The sequence below is a fragment of the Ambystoma mexicanum genome, chromosome 10 (genome assembly GCF_040938575.1).
Source record: "Ambystoma mexicanum isolate Mex_15411 chromosome 10, UKY_AmexF1_1, whole genome shotgun sequence".
NCBI classification, from domain to species: domain Eukaryota; kingdom Metazoa; phylum Chordata; class Amphibia; order Caudata; family Ambystomatidae; genus Ambystoma; species Ambystoma mexicanum.
This window is the reverse complement of record NC_090932.1, coordinates 905,292,769-905,305,283: the sequence shown is the minus strand read 5'-3', so window position 1 is coordinate 905,305,283 and position 12,515 is coordinate 905,292,769.

Here is a 12,515-nt window from a genome sequence, read left to right as displayed (position 1 = left end):
CATGGGTACTCTTCCCTCCCACTAGAAACACAGTTCATATTTTTCTTCAAAATTGATTCTTTTTTTTCGAGATCTGTGACCCATGTCAGTTTCGTGACATGCTGAGACCATACGTTGGAGCATGTGTCTTCCATCCACTTCAGTCTTTTATCCGATAAGCCACGTAGTGCTTCTGCCTTATACATCACTGACACATTTTGCCATTTGTTTTCAGCAAACATTGTCCCTTTAATTGCAAAGAATGGCTCTTTAAAGCATGTGGTGCCTTGAGGTTTTTTTTCACATCTTTTCATCAGGAGGAAGAAGTTGTAAATTTACTGTGTGTGCCTGGAAGGTGTTCCTTATCCTACATAGTGTGAGATGAAAGAGACACTGGGCTTCCACTAAGGGGGATTCTTGTGGCACCAAACCTCAGGCGTCTCTGACGCATGAAGTATCAGTGAACACACATAGCAGCTCCATGAGAGCACCACTTGTTAGACTGGTCTGGATGACGATGATCATCCACCTCATCCAATCCCAAACCGTGGTATGCATTGTATTTTAATTGTTTTGTTTGCCGCTTCTGCCTGCATACTACCTTATTTTTACCCTTAGTTAATGACCTTTTGTACCTTCTACCGTCAACAATGGGTGTTTCATGTGTGCTGAAAGCATATAAGCGTAAATGGGGAAGAGACCCACATCAGATATTGTATTGGCATCCTTATTAAGTTGCCAGTATTGAGTTTTCAAAAGTGCTTCTGACATATCAGTAGGAAACAGAGTATATATACTATTTACATTTGAGGTAGGATCTTTGGTTGTGTACAGGTAATTTGGTGGTGTTGTAAACATTACTGGAGTGGAAAAAGAGTCGTCATATACATAAATTACATTTTCGCTTTCTTTCATTACAAGTGATGACACCTTTGTATGATTCTTGTGTAGTGTAGTAATATTTAAGGTGTTATGCACCATTGCACTAATGTGGGATGGTGTGAAACTAATGTGGGATACATTAGTTTCACACCATCCCACATTAGTCTGCTCCCTTCTTGTATTAGTTCCCCCCTTCTTTCATGTCTCCAACATTAAAAGTAATGGTCCAATACAACCCCAAACACAGTAAGATGGTGGAGAAAACAATGGCCGTAAAATAAAGGCCACACTCATAACAATACGCTCTAGTGGCACTTATACTATTCCTACTTCTAGCTAACGCAATTCTATTTGCAAAAAAGGAGCTACTTTTAGCCATTGTTGCACCTACAGAGTGGGATATAAGGGGTTAAACACAGTTGCCCTCATTACGACCCTGGCGGAAATCGAAAAACGATGGCGGAAATGTAATACCGCCATCGAATACCGCTCGGTGCGATTATGACCCGTCACCGTAAAGTACGATGCCATTAGCGACACCGTAGTGAACGCCAATGCTAACTGCACCAAGTACGCGCACGCGCGCCATGCAAAACCGTAATTACCACCATGGCGCAACGGTACGCGAATTCTGACCCTAGCGGACATTTACTTAACGCCATCAAGCATGGCGGAAAGTACCATTCCGCCATGGTGAGAATTACGGCATCGTGAACCAACCGTAAATGGCCCTACTGAGTGCCTGTACACCACTCCCTGCCCACATTGCACAACTCCTCGTAGGTGCAATGAAGTTACACAATGCAACCAGTGAAATGTACAAGTCACCCATGCATGCCAACGAACAAATGAATGTAGGGGCTCCAAGTGCCTTGTGAGTGGCCATCCATATTTGGCATGTCACCATTGCCGTACTGATGCAGCACAGGCATGTGAAGGATCAAGTACAGCAATATGAACTGAAATATGAGACAAAACAACAACAGGCCCCCATCGCTTGACACCAGTGTAAGGCAACATTCAAAGCAGTATCCTGAGGGAGACTGCACCAGCCCTGTACTCTTGCCAGTAAACAAACCAACCATCAGCATAAGCATGTGCCACACAAGTTGGCAGAGTGACTGAGCAGCCAGGCTCATCTCAAGAGGGGCCAATGGGAGCTGCAGGGCACAGATGGCACGAATACAGAAGCTATTCCAATGGACATGACCTCAGTCTCCCTCCAAGAAACGCACGCAAACACAGGCACCTGTGACCAGCCATTTTCTGATAATCACATCATTCCACCAATCCACCTGGCTGACCGGCATCTGTTACACAAAAGCTAATCCCCCGCCCCTGAGCATGACATCATTAAAACAGTCATAATGGCAGCCCCTATCCCTGACCTTACTGGGCTTCGTAGGCAAACGCGGCCAGTACAGTACCACGCAACTATACTCAGAAGCCGGAACCCAATGCAGATCTTCTCACAATACATCGCTCCACAAATAGGAATATGCTACATTACTTGCAAAGAATAACGCTACACGGTAAATATCAGAATAAAAATTTAATGCACATCAAATTCACCAAGCCCATACAGCTATTAGGTCATAAACTCCAAAATATTTTTGATTACTGTGGGCTGCATCCGCAATAAATGACCAGCTTCTTCTTGTGTGACGCCCTGTTCCTTCATGGTACACAGGGGCTACATTCACGTTCAAAAAGGCAACATGGAAGCGCCTAGAACCGCAGGGCCGTCCCATTAGGTAGGCACTAGTCCAGCTGAAAGGTTGATATGTTGCTCCTAGCCACTAGTACTGCGTAAGGGCATGTGGCCCATTGGCGATCGTCCCATAAGATCGTAATGGTGCTCCACTGATTAACTCGAAGCAGCAGGTGTCGGGAGTAAAAGCCATCTGCAGGAGTGGCATACAGATGGCAGCGGCAAAAGGGGAGGAGATACCTGTCACCCAAATGAAATGAAAAAGAATAGTATGGGCATCAGAACTTCATTTGTATTACTCACTTCAATGATCACACTAAATCTACAGCCATATGCATGCTAGCCCACTCAAAAGGATTTTTTTCACCCAAAAATCACTTGCGAATCATAACTATATAAATCGAGGTGAAAACACTATTACAAACGAGTGTTTGTGTGCATGCGTCTGTTAAAACAGAATCCATTAGATGGGATTAGTAACATGCATAGACACAAGTGTTTGAAGGCGCGTCGAGACAGGGAGGGTTCAACAAGGGCAGATAGACGATGGTCCCACTATGGCAGCTGTGTATCACATAGCGCAGGGGAAGGGGATAGATTCCAAAAAGCCATGTACATGGCAAACTCTCAATTAAATCATCTGTCCATGCATCCATACATCATTCCCTCATCCCGGTATAAAAACGCCTGATTATTTACTCACATAACATTTGAAATTTCCATTGAGTCTGTGCGTAATGCAGTCTGCAAAATCCACTGTGCTCCAGCCCGGAATTCTAGTGTTGTGAAGTAACATGTATTCGGGAACGTCCTGCCTTATCGTCTACTACGCTATTGCGCATCCCATACTATTCATATCAATCATTGCATTCTCGCCATGGCCCCTGTCCCAAGGACATTAAACAATAGAACGTTATATTTGCAGTCAGACCTGTGGGCGTCTCCTCGCCGCTAGCTGAAAACCGAAAGCGCTGTCCTTCGAATTCCTCATTTGCAACATCACGTCGAAAAGGCATCTGTGACCGCTAGAAATCACAAATTCATCCATGTAGTGCGGCAGTGTGTGAAAATGGCAACTGGCTTCACTCACAAATGGGACGCCCCGCCCGTCGGTGAACCTCGGTACAGTGCTGCATGAGGGTCCACCGTTAATCGAGTACTACATTCCACTGACCCTTCACAAGTTTGTTCGCGACTGCAAAGATAGTATGTGAAACAATGGGACCATAGCAGAATGAACATATAAACCAATATTTCACTGCCATCGGGATTAAATACATGATTGTAATAGCAAGATGCCATGCGTCAAATTGCAGCGTTGCGTGCGGGACGTGCTCGCCCAAAGGGGATTGCAGCTGGCACAGGTGGAATGAATCACCACAGGTGGAGGCTATACAGCCTGAAAACACATAAATTGCACACCCAACCCCCTCCCACAACCACACCCACTCCAAAATGCTACCGGCAGGACTAGCGATGTTGGCCCTGGGGGACCTGATAGCACTGCAAGTACTCCAACTTCAAGAAGAAGACGAACACCAACAACTACAACAACCGGCCGCACAGAGGAGACGCAGGAGGAGGAGGAGGGCAAGGCAGGGCCAGCAAGGCCCACCAGCACAGCCACTACCACCACGCAGGCAGCCCGCAATCCCACGCCTCCGAGCTCATCCGTTCAACCTCACTGCTGAGCAGATCCACACCCTCTACCGTTTGGACCGGGACACCATAACCGCCATTGTGAACATGACACACGCTGACCTTGTCAGCATGATAGATAGCCCAACCGCCATCCCACCCCTACTGAAGGTGGTGTCTGTACTCCACTTCCTGGCCACAGGCACATACCAGCACACAGTAGGACAGTTGCATGGCATTTCACAGCCACTGTTGTCACGGACACTATTGCAAGTGCTCGATGCCCTCCTGAAGCACGCAGACGACTACATCTCTTTACCACGCTTGGAGCAGGAGATTACAAACACAAAAGTGGGATTCCATGCACTTGCCGGCATACCGGGTTGCATTGGTGCCATCGACTGCACCCATGTGGAATTGGTTGTCCCACATGCCATGGAGGTCCAGTACCGCAACCGGAAACAATATCATTCTCTTAATGTACAAATGGTGTGTGACTCCAACAGGATCTTTACACATTGTTGTGCCCGATTTCCTGGATCAACCCATGATTCTATGTTCTTGAGGAACTCTACAATACCACGCTACATGGAGCGACACGCAGGGAACAGATCCTGGCTACTCGGTGAGTCTCATTTCATGCATGATAATGTGGGGTATGTGATGCGGCAATGACATGGCAGGAAGGGGGGGGGGGATGCGTACGTAGCAATGTCATTCCACAAACATCCTTTATTGTCCACATACAGGTGATGCCGGGTATCCACTGAAGAGATGGCTCCTTACACCACTCCGGAACCCACAGAACCAGCATGAGGAGGACTACAACCATGCCCACTCACGTACCCGTGTAGTCATAGAACAGGCATTCGGCCTACTGAAGGCTCGTTTCCGCTGCCTCAGCAGGTCTGGCGGGGCACTCCTGTACCGCCATGAGAAGGTTGCAAAGATGGTCATGGCATGTGTCATGCTACACAACATGTGCGTACGTAGAAATGTGCCCATGCCCCCTGACGCAGAACTGCAAGCACCTGAAGATGGTCATGATGAGGGTGGGGATGTGGCAGCACCTCAAGGAGTCCGCGAGGCACAGGAGGCCCGTGAAATTTGTCAGAATATCATAGATTCATGCTTCTAGCACTCACGCCTGGTGGCTGATACATGGACACGGGACTTGTGGCACTGTGTGTGTCTGGAACATGCACAATGTGGACTGTACGCCTATAAAGGACTCGTACACAAAGATCAATGTCCACACATCTCATTGGATGATTATGAAATGTTTATAGCATATGTGAAATTATATTACACACCCCATCGACCCGCCACCCAAGAAAGCCCAACACCCCCCCTCCACCCTCCTACCTCCCCCCCGAACACCAGTGTCCAAAGATGCTCATTGTCAGTGGGCAGACGCTATTGCAAGCCCCCTCTCCGGGTATCAGGGGCACCCCTGCCTGTGGAGAGCAGGTTCCTCCCAGATCTACGTTGGGGGCTGCCCTGGACGGAACTTGCAACGGATGATGTCTCTGCCTGCTCACGTCCATGCATGTCCCTAAGGGTTTGTGAGAGCTCAGTGAGCACACGGCGCACAGGGGCAAGTTCACCACATACGTCTTTGGACGTCGCATGCAGTTCCCCCCTCAGGCTCTCGGTGCTTCTCTCCATTTGTACCCTTAGTGTCTCTGTACTTCTCTCCATTTGTACCCTTAGTGTCTCTGTACTTCGCTCCATTTCTGCCCTAAGTGTCTCAGTAGATGTTTCTATGGCTGCCTTAGAACCCCCACATTCATCAGCATGCTCCTTGAGGAGCGTGGCCAGTTGCTGCTGTTGCACGATCACCTGGTCGAGGGACTGTTGCCTCTGCTGGGCCATGCCCATTTGCGGTGGTGTCACAGAGGGGCTGATCACCTCATGTTGCCTTGCCACAGGGCTTGTGGGGGATGGCCAGTCGTCGTCTTGTGGGTGCCCCTGCGTGGTATCCTCATGGTGTACGCGATGAAACAAACACGGGGATTGAGACAGGTCATGGATGGGTCCTACATCGACAGCACCGTTTTCTGTGTCGGAGCATGCTGCCATTAATGCAGTGTCACCTATCGTGCTGCTGCCACCAGAAGCAGTGCCTTCTGTGGCATCCATTGGGGGGACCTGTGGTGCTGCTGTTGTGGGCATGCTGGCTGCTGGGGTGCCTGTTGAAGTCCCCTCCTGTGTGCTGCCACTTGATTTGTGCTGCTGCCGTGTCTTGATCCGTGCAGCTGAGGTGGAGGGTCTTTGGCCGTTGGTCTTGGCCCTCTTTGCAGGTGTGCTGGTAGGGGTGTCCTGAAGCTCGTCGTTTGAATCAGACCCTGTGGTGGAGTAAAGGAGGGCGAGCGTTATTTATGGGTCTCTGGAAATTGGAATGGCAATGTATCACATGCATTGGGGTGGTACCTGAGGGTGATTTGGGTCAGGGCCTTGGAGGTGGTTTCATTTTTGTGTGGATTGAGGGCGCAGTTGTTTTGCAGCCTGCAGTTAGGGTGTGCATGCTGCACGTGTAGAGTGTGTTTTTAGGATTTTAAATTTTTTATTTATTTAATGTGACTTTTAAAGTGCGCTATCAGGCCAATGTATGTGGACGTTCTCCTGGACATGTGTTTCTGTTGCACTATGTGGACACATGGTACTTCACATGATTGGACATTGTGGATTTAGCATTGTTTTATTTGGCCCACCTACCTGATTCTTCGGATGTCTGCACTCCTTTCTCCATCCCTCCGACTCCCTCTATACTCTCCATTCCAATGGTGGAGGCACAGATTTCTTCCCAGGGGGTCAACTTGATGGGTGATTCCGATCCTCCCCCGGTAGCTGTGGCAATGTTACGGTTGGCTGATAGTATGCTCCGTACGCGTATACGCAAGTCGTCCCATCGCTTTCTGCATTGCTGTGGGTTGCAGGGTGCGGTCCCCACCGCACTTACCCGCTGTGCCACCAGGGCCCATATGGCCTTCTTGTTCGCAAGTGCCGTCCTGGTCATTTGCGTCGAGAAGACGACGGCAGCATTCTCCTGGAGGGTCTCTGTGAGCACGGTGAGTTCCTCATGGGAGAAGTGGACCTGCCGCTTGCGGTCGCACGCTTTTTTAGCAACTTTTCCCATTTTGATTGTTTTCACTAGGGTGGCTAACGGGTTGGGATGTGTCTCAGGGTCGGATTTTTAATGGTTGTGTTGGGATTCTCATTTTATAGGTGTACGGCGTGCTGTTTCCCGTTCCGGCCCCATGTTTTGGCTTCCGTTTCCGTATATTTACGGTCACCGTATTTAGCGATTACCGCTCATTACGGTGACCGCTATGATGGGTGGCGGAATTGCACCTAGGGCGCCGTACGACGGCGGTGAGGGGCGTTTTGGGGACATTTCCGCCATCGCGGACTTTGCACTTCCGCCATGGCGTAATGCTCGTGCCCGATGGGTCAGAATTAGCCGCACTTTACTCCATCGTGCAATGGCGGAAACGCTATTTACGCTATGGCGGTCAGGTCAGTTACTTTCCGCCAGGGTCGTAATGAGGGCCAGTTTCAGTTCATCAGCATCGTTAAATATTTAAAGGTACAGGTGCAATTTAGAGAGTGAGAGAGAGAAAAGTAATACTCCTATTGCTATTGTTCCACCATCTCTTATATTACTTCACAATGTCCCTGTTATTCATTAAGGAGTTGCTGTTTATTGTTCACCTTGCTGCTGTGTTTCTGGTACTACACTGTCATGTGATTTCCTGACATCTGACAGGTGGGTGCAGTATTTCAGGCCCTTCATCTTTACTGCTGAAGGTGTGCTGTATATAACCTCATAAGGGCCATGAAATCTTGGGCTGTTCCATCTGCGTACAAAGCTTCGGACATGTACTAGTTCTCCAGGCATTAAAGGACTTGATGGGCTATCTGCGAGGGGTGTCGAAGTATGTGTTTCATTTTCTCTAGTAAACAGTGGTGCTGTTTCTTTTGAAATTACCCTTACTGCCCTGGTAAACTGCGTAAGGCATTCCTTAAATTCCTCCTCTAGTACTGTGGCACTTCTATGGGCATTGGACATCCTCCTTACCGGGGACAAAGGTGTTTGCATTCGTCGCCCAGTTACTATTTCATGGGGGACAAATGGTGGTCCTTACTTGGTAGGGTGTGCAGTTGAAACAAGGCCAGTGGGAGAAAATAAACCCAATTCTTTTAAAGAGTGTGACATACCATTCCGTTTGTTTGGGGTGATAAATTGAGCACATTCTATGCTTTATTCCCAATAACATTTTCACATCCTTGAAGAGGTCATTCACGAAGTGAGTCCCATTGTCGGAGCGTATAACATCGTATATGCCCCCACATGTGAACACTTCTCTTACTAGAAACTTAGCTGCATATTTCACATATGGGTGAGCACAGGGTCCAGCCTCCACCCAGCGAAAAAAGGGAAACCGACTACAGTTAAGCACCTAGCCCCCATTGCACCTTTCTCCCATGTCGGCATAATCAATGTGTAGTTCACGGAAAGGTCTGATGGGGCAGGGCAATGTTCCCTGCAGTGTTCTGAGAGTCATTCCTGAACTGAATGTTTGAAATGTTATACATAAAATTGTCAATTTGTTGATGTGTTCCTGGAGGTTGGGGATGAACCAATCCTCCTGCATGCCAGCCGCAATGTGTTGTTTTGATGTGTGTGCTGGAAAGTGTAACTGTGCAAACGCTAATTGCAACAATTCTACAGGCATCACTACTTTCGCTGTTGTGTCTTGTCTCCATAGGAGGTCTGTGGGCAACTGTGTGCAGCCCCTTTTTGCCCATAATTCTCGTTTTGGCTGTTTTTTTTTCTGTAGTTCTATTATTTGTGCCCTGCGTAGACAGTTATAACGAATGTCTTTGGGGTCCTCTGTTCACTCTTTTATCACACATTCTGTTGCTAACTCTTTCTGGAAGTATGCTGCTTGTATCGCGTGGGCGTCCGCTGCTGCGTTTCCTAGTGATATTTCGTCTTTGTTGTTAGTGTGGGCTTGGCACCTTACCAGGGCTACTATTGATGGTTCTGCGAGCGCATCTATCAATTGATGGTTCTGCGAGCGCATCTATCAATTCATTTAGTAGTCCTGCATGTTCCAGTGGTGACCCGTCTGCTCTTCTGAACCCTCTTCTCCTCCACCTAGAAAGTCATGTACTGTGATAGTTACATATGCTGAATCAGTGTATATCGTCACTGCACACCCTTTGGCTGCATGGAGTGCTTCTATGAACATTATCAGTTCTTCTGCTTGAACTGAATAATGCATTGACAATCTCTTTTGTATCAGTACCTCATACAACCCTTCCTCCAATCTCACTACTGCCGCCCCAACACAACATATTTTTCACCAGTCTCGGGCAAACAGATGCTGACCCATCTACAAAATATACTTTTCCTTCACTCAAGCGAATTTCACTTGCTTTGGGAATGCCATCTCCTTCTCCCTCATAGGTGGAACAGTTATGTGATTGCATATCTTCCAATGTGCATGGCGCTGTTAAGAACGTGGCTGGGTTCACTGTTTTACAGTGTATCACATGAACGTTTGGGCATGAAATTATTATCTCATAAGCAGTAGCCCTTTGTGTGGTCAGTGTGGATTTTGATCGCTCAAGTATGGCAAACAGAGAATGTTCATCAAATAGTATTACTGAACATCCCATCACAATTGTGGATCTCTTTTCAATTGTGAAGGCTGCTTCAGTAAGAGCCTGTTTGTACGCAAAGTGGCCTTGCATCACTGAATCAAGAGTACCGCTGTAATAAGCTAGTGGTTTATGGCCCAATGATATTTTTTGTGTCAATACTGCTGTCATTAGTGTTCCATTTGAGTGTGAAAACAAGAACAATGTTTGTTCATAATCAGGTGTGGCAAGAACGTGTGCTGTGCATATCAGTTCTTTTAGTGTCATGAAAGCAGTATGCATTTCGGGGGTTCATGTTATGGCTGTGTTCTCTTTCTGTGCTTCTTTCAAGGCTTGCTGTATGGGTTGTGTGTATGCAGCATAGTCTAAGATCCATGCCCTACAATAATTACATATGCTGAGAACCTTTTGCATGTCTTTCACTGTGTGGGGTCTGGCTGTTGCCCGTACTGTCATTGCTCTGTCAGGAATTATTCTCTTGCCATCCTTGGATATTAATTGGGCCAAATAGAAGACTTCCGCCAAACAGTATTGAAGTTTGTACTTATCCACCTTGTACCCCTTGTGGGCCAACCGCGTTAACAAGGTTGCTGAGTCTCTTCTGCATATTTCCTCCATTACACTACACACTAGGAGGTCATCAATGAATTCAATGATGGAGCTTTGATCATAAATATTGCTGAGGTCTTCGTGCAATATTCTATTGAAAATGCTTGGGCTTTCACAGTACCCATGGGGCAGTCGGCAATGTTCGTACCTTATCCCTCCCAGGGTGAAGGCTATCAGGTAGTGAGAGTCTAGGTCAAGAGGCACCAAGAAATGGGCATTTTTCAAATCCACCACAGTGAAATGGGTGGCCTGTTTTGAAATATTGCACAAGATGGACCTCCAGTTCGGAACAAGAGGGAAATCTTTTTGGGCAATATTATTAAGTGGGCAGAGGTCCTGCACCATCCTCCATGACCCCCTTTTCGCTTTTTGTAATTGGACAAATTGCAGTATTGCGTGAGGAATTTTAGGGTTCAATGATGCCCTGTTGTAACAGCACATACATAGTTTCTTTTATGCCTCCCTCTGCTTCCTTTGATAGTGGGTACTGTCCTACTCTGGGCAGCTCTGCTCCCAGTTTAATCCTTATTTTTATTGGGCTCACTTCCTTCACCAACCCTACATCATGGGGGTTTGTTGTCCATAAATTGGGTAGCACTTATTGTAAATCTTTGTCATAGACGGATGGCGGAGCACTGGCGATAGCCCTGAGGGGATTTGTCACTCGCCTACATTGTACCATTATGTCACAAGTCATGCATACTTCTAATATTATTTCGCCATCGGTATCATCATCAGTGAACAGCTCTTCATCAGTTAATCCGCGCGGTGCTATGTTTGGGTAAATACACAATACTGTCCTCCACTCACAACCATGCCTGTTCAGTCCAATTGCCACAATACGATTTGCAGAAACCTGAATCCCTTGCAGATCAAGAGACAAAATGGTGCCGGGCACTATTTTGGGGTCGCTACTGGGTGAAAAACAAAATCAGAGGACACTCTCCAATCCTTGCAAGTAATCTCTGGCACCACCCTTGCTAGCACCTTTGTACCATAGACAAACATGTCTACATTGGTTAGCACCCCTCGGACCGCTGTCTCCTTTGCTATTGTCTGTATGAGAAGCATTGCTTGCATTGAGCACATACCCAGGGTGGAACATACCACTCCTCTGTCTGTAAATGCAATGGTCATATTTAGTCTGCTTAGTAGGTCTCGCCCTAGTAAGTTCACAGGTGAATCCTCATGATACAGTAGGGGTGTTTGTACTGTTCTTCCTCTGATTTTGATATCTAGTTCTTCTGCATAAAGAAGTGTGACTACAGCCCCAGAAAATCCCTGCGTCTCGAGATTCTTGCCAGAGAATGGAAAATTCCCTTTACATAAACATGATTTCTCTGTCCCCGAGTCCACCATAAAGATGAACTGTCTGTTTCCTATCTCTGTCCTCACCAGTGGTTCCTCGTCTGGATGTAAGGTAGTGGATAGGACTGGACATGCAAGGGTTCTTTGTGGGCTGTCCTAATCTGGGTGGGTGCTTGTCCCTGGGCAAGAAAACAAATGTTTACTTAACACACATGTTCCTTGATAAGGCGCTCGCAATCAATCCACACAGCCCCGGCCTCGCCTGGCGACCTTCCTCACAGCTGCTCAAGCAGGTACAGTTCAACTTCCTCACCGGCACAATGATTACTCATTAAAAACAAAAAAAATCCCAGAGCCCACCCTCCATACACAAACTGCCCCCCTTACCTCACTGAACGCCTCCTCTGGGCAGAAGACAAACACTACACCTTACCTTTGAGAAAAGCCTTCGCCCGAAGGACAGCACTCAGAAAGGCAGCAGCCATGGTGAGCAGGTAGCCAGGAGATGTTGTCGAAGAAAACAATAAGGTCAGCGGCTGCGGCGACTCAGGTCAGGCGGCCAGAGCACGGCGGTGCGAATTCTTCGAATAGGGCAAAGCAGCGGACTGTGCTCTCCTGGCTACCTGATCCCACTTGTAAGGGAAACTAATTCCTGCTTGCATCCTCCGGCCACTTTCTCACCTCAGCTGTCCGCCTGCCCTCCCAATCCGGCATCCCC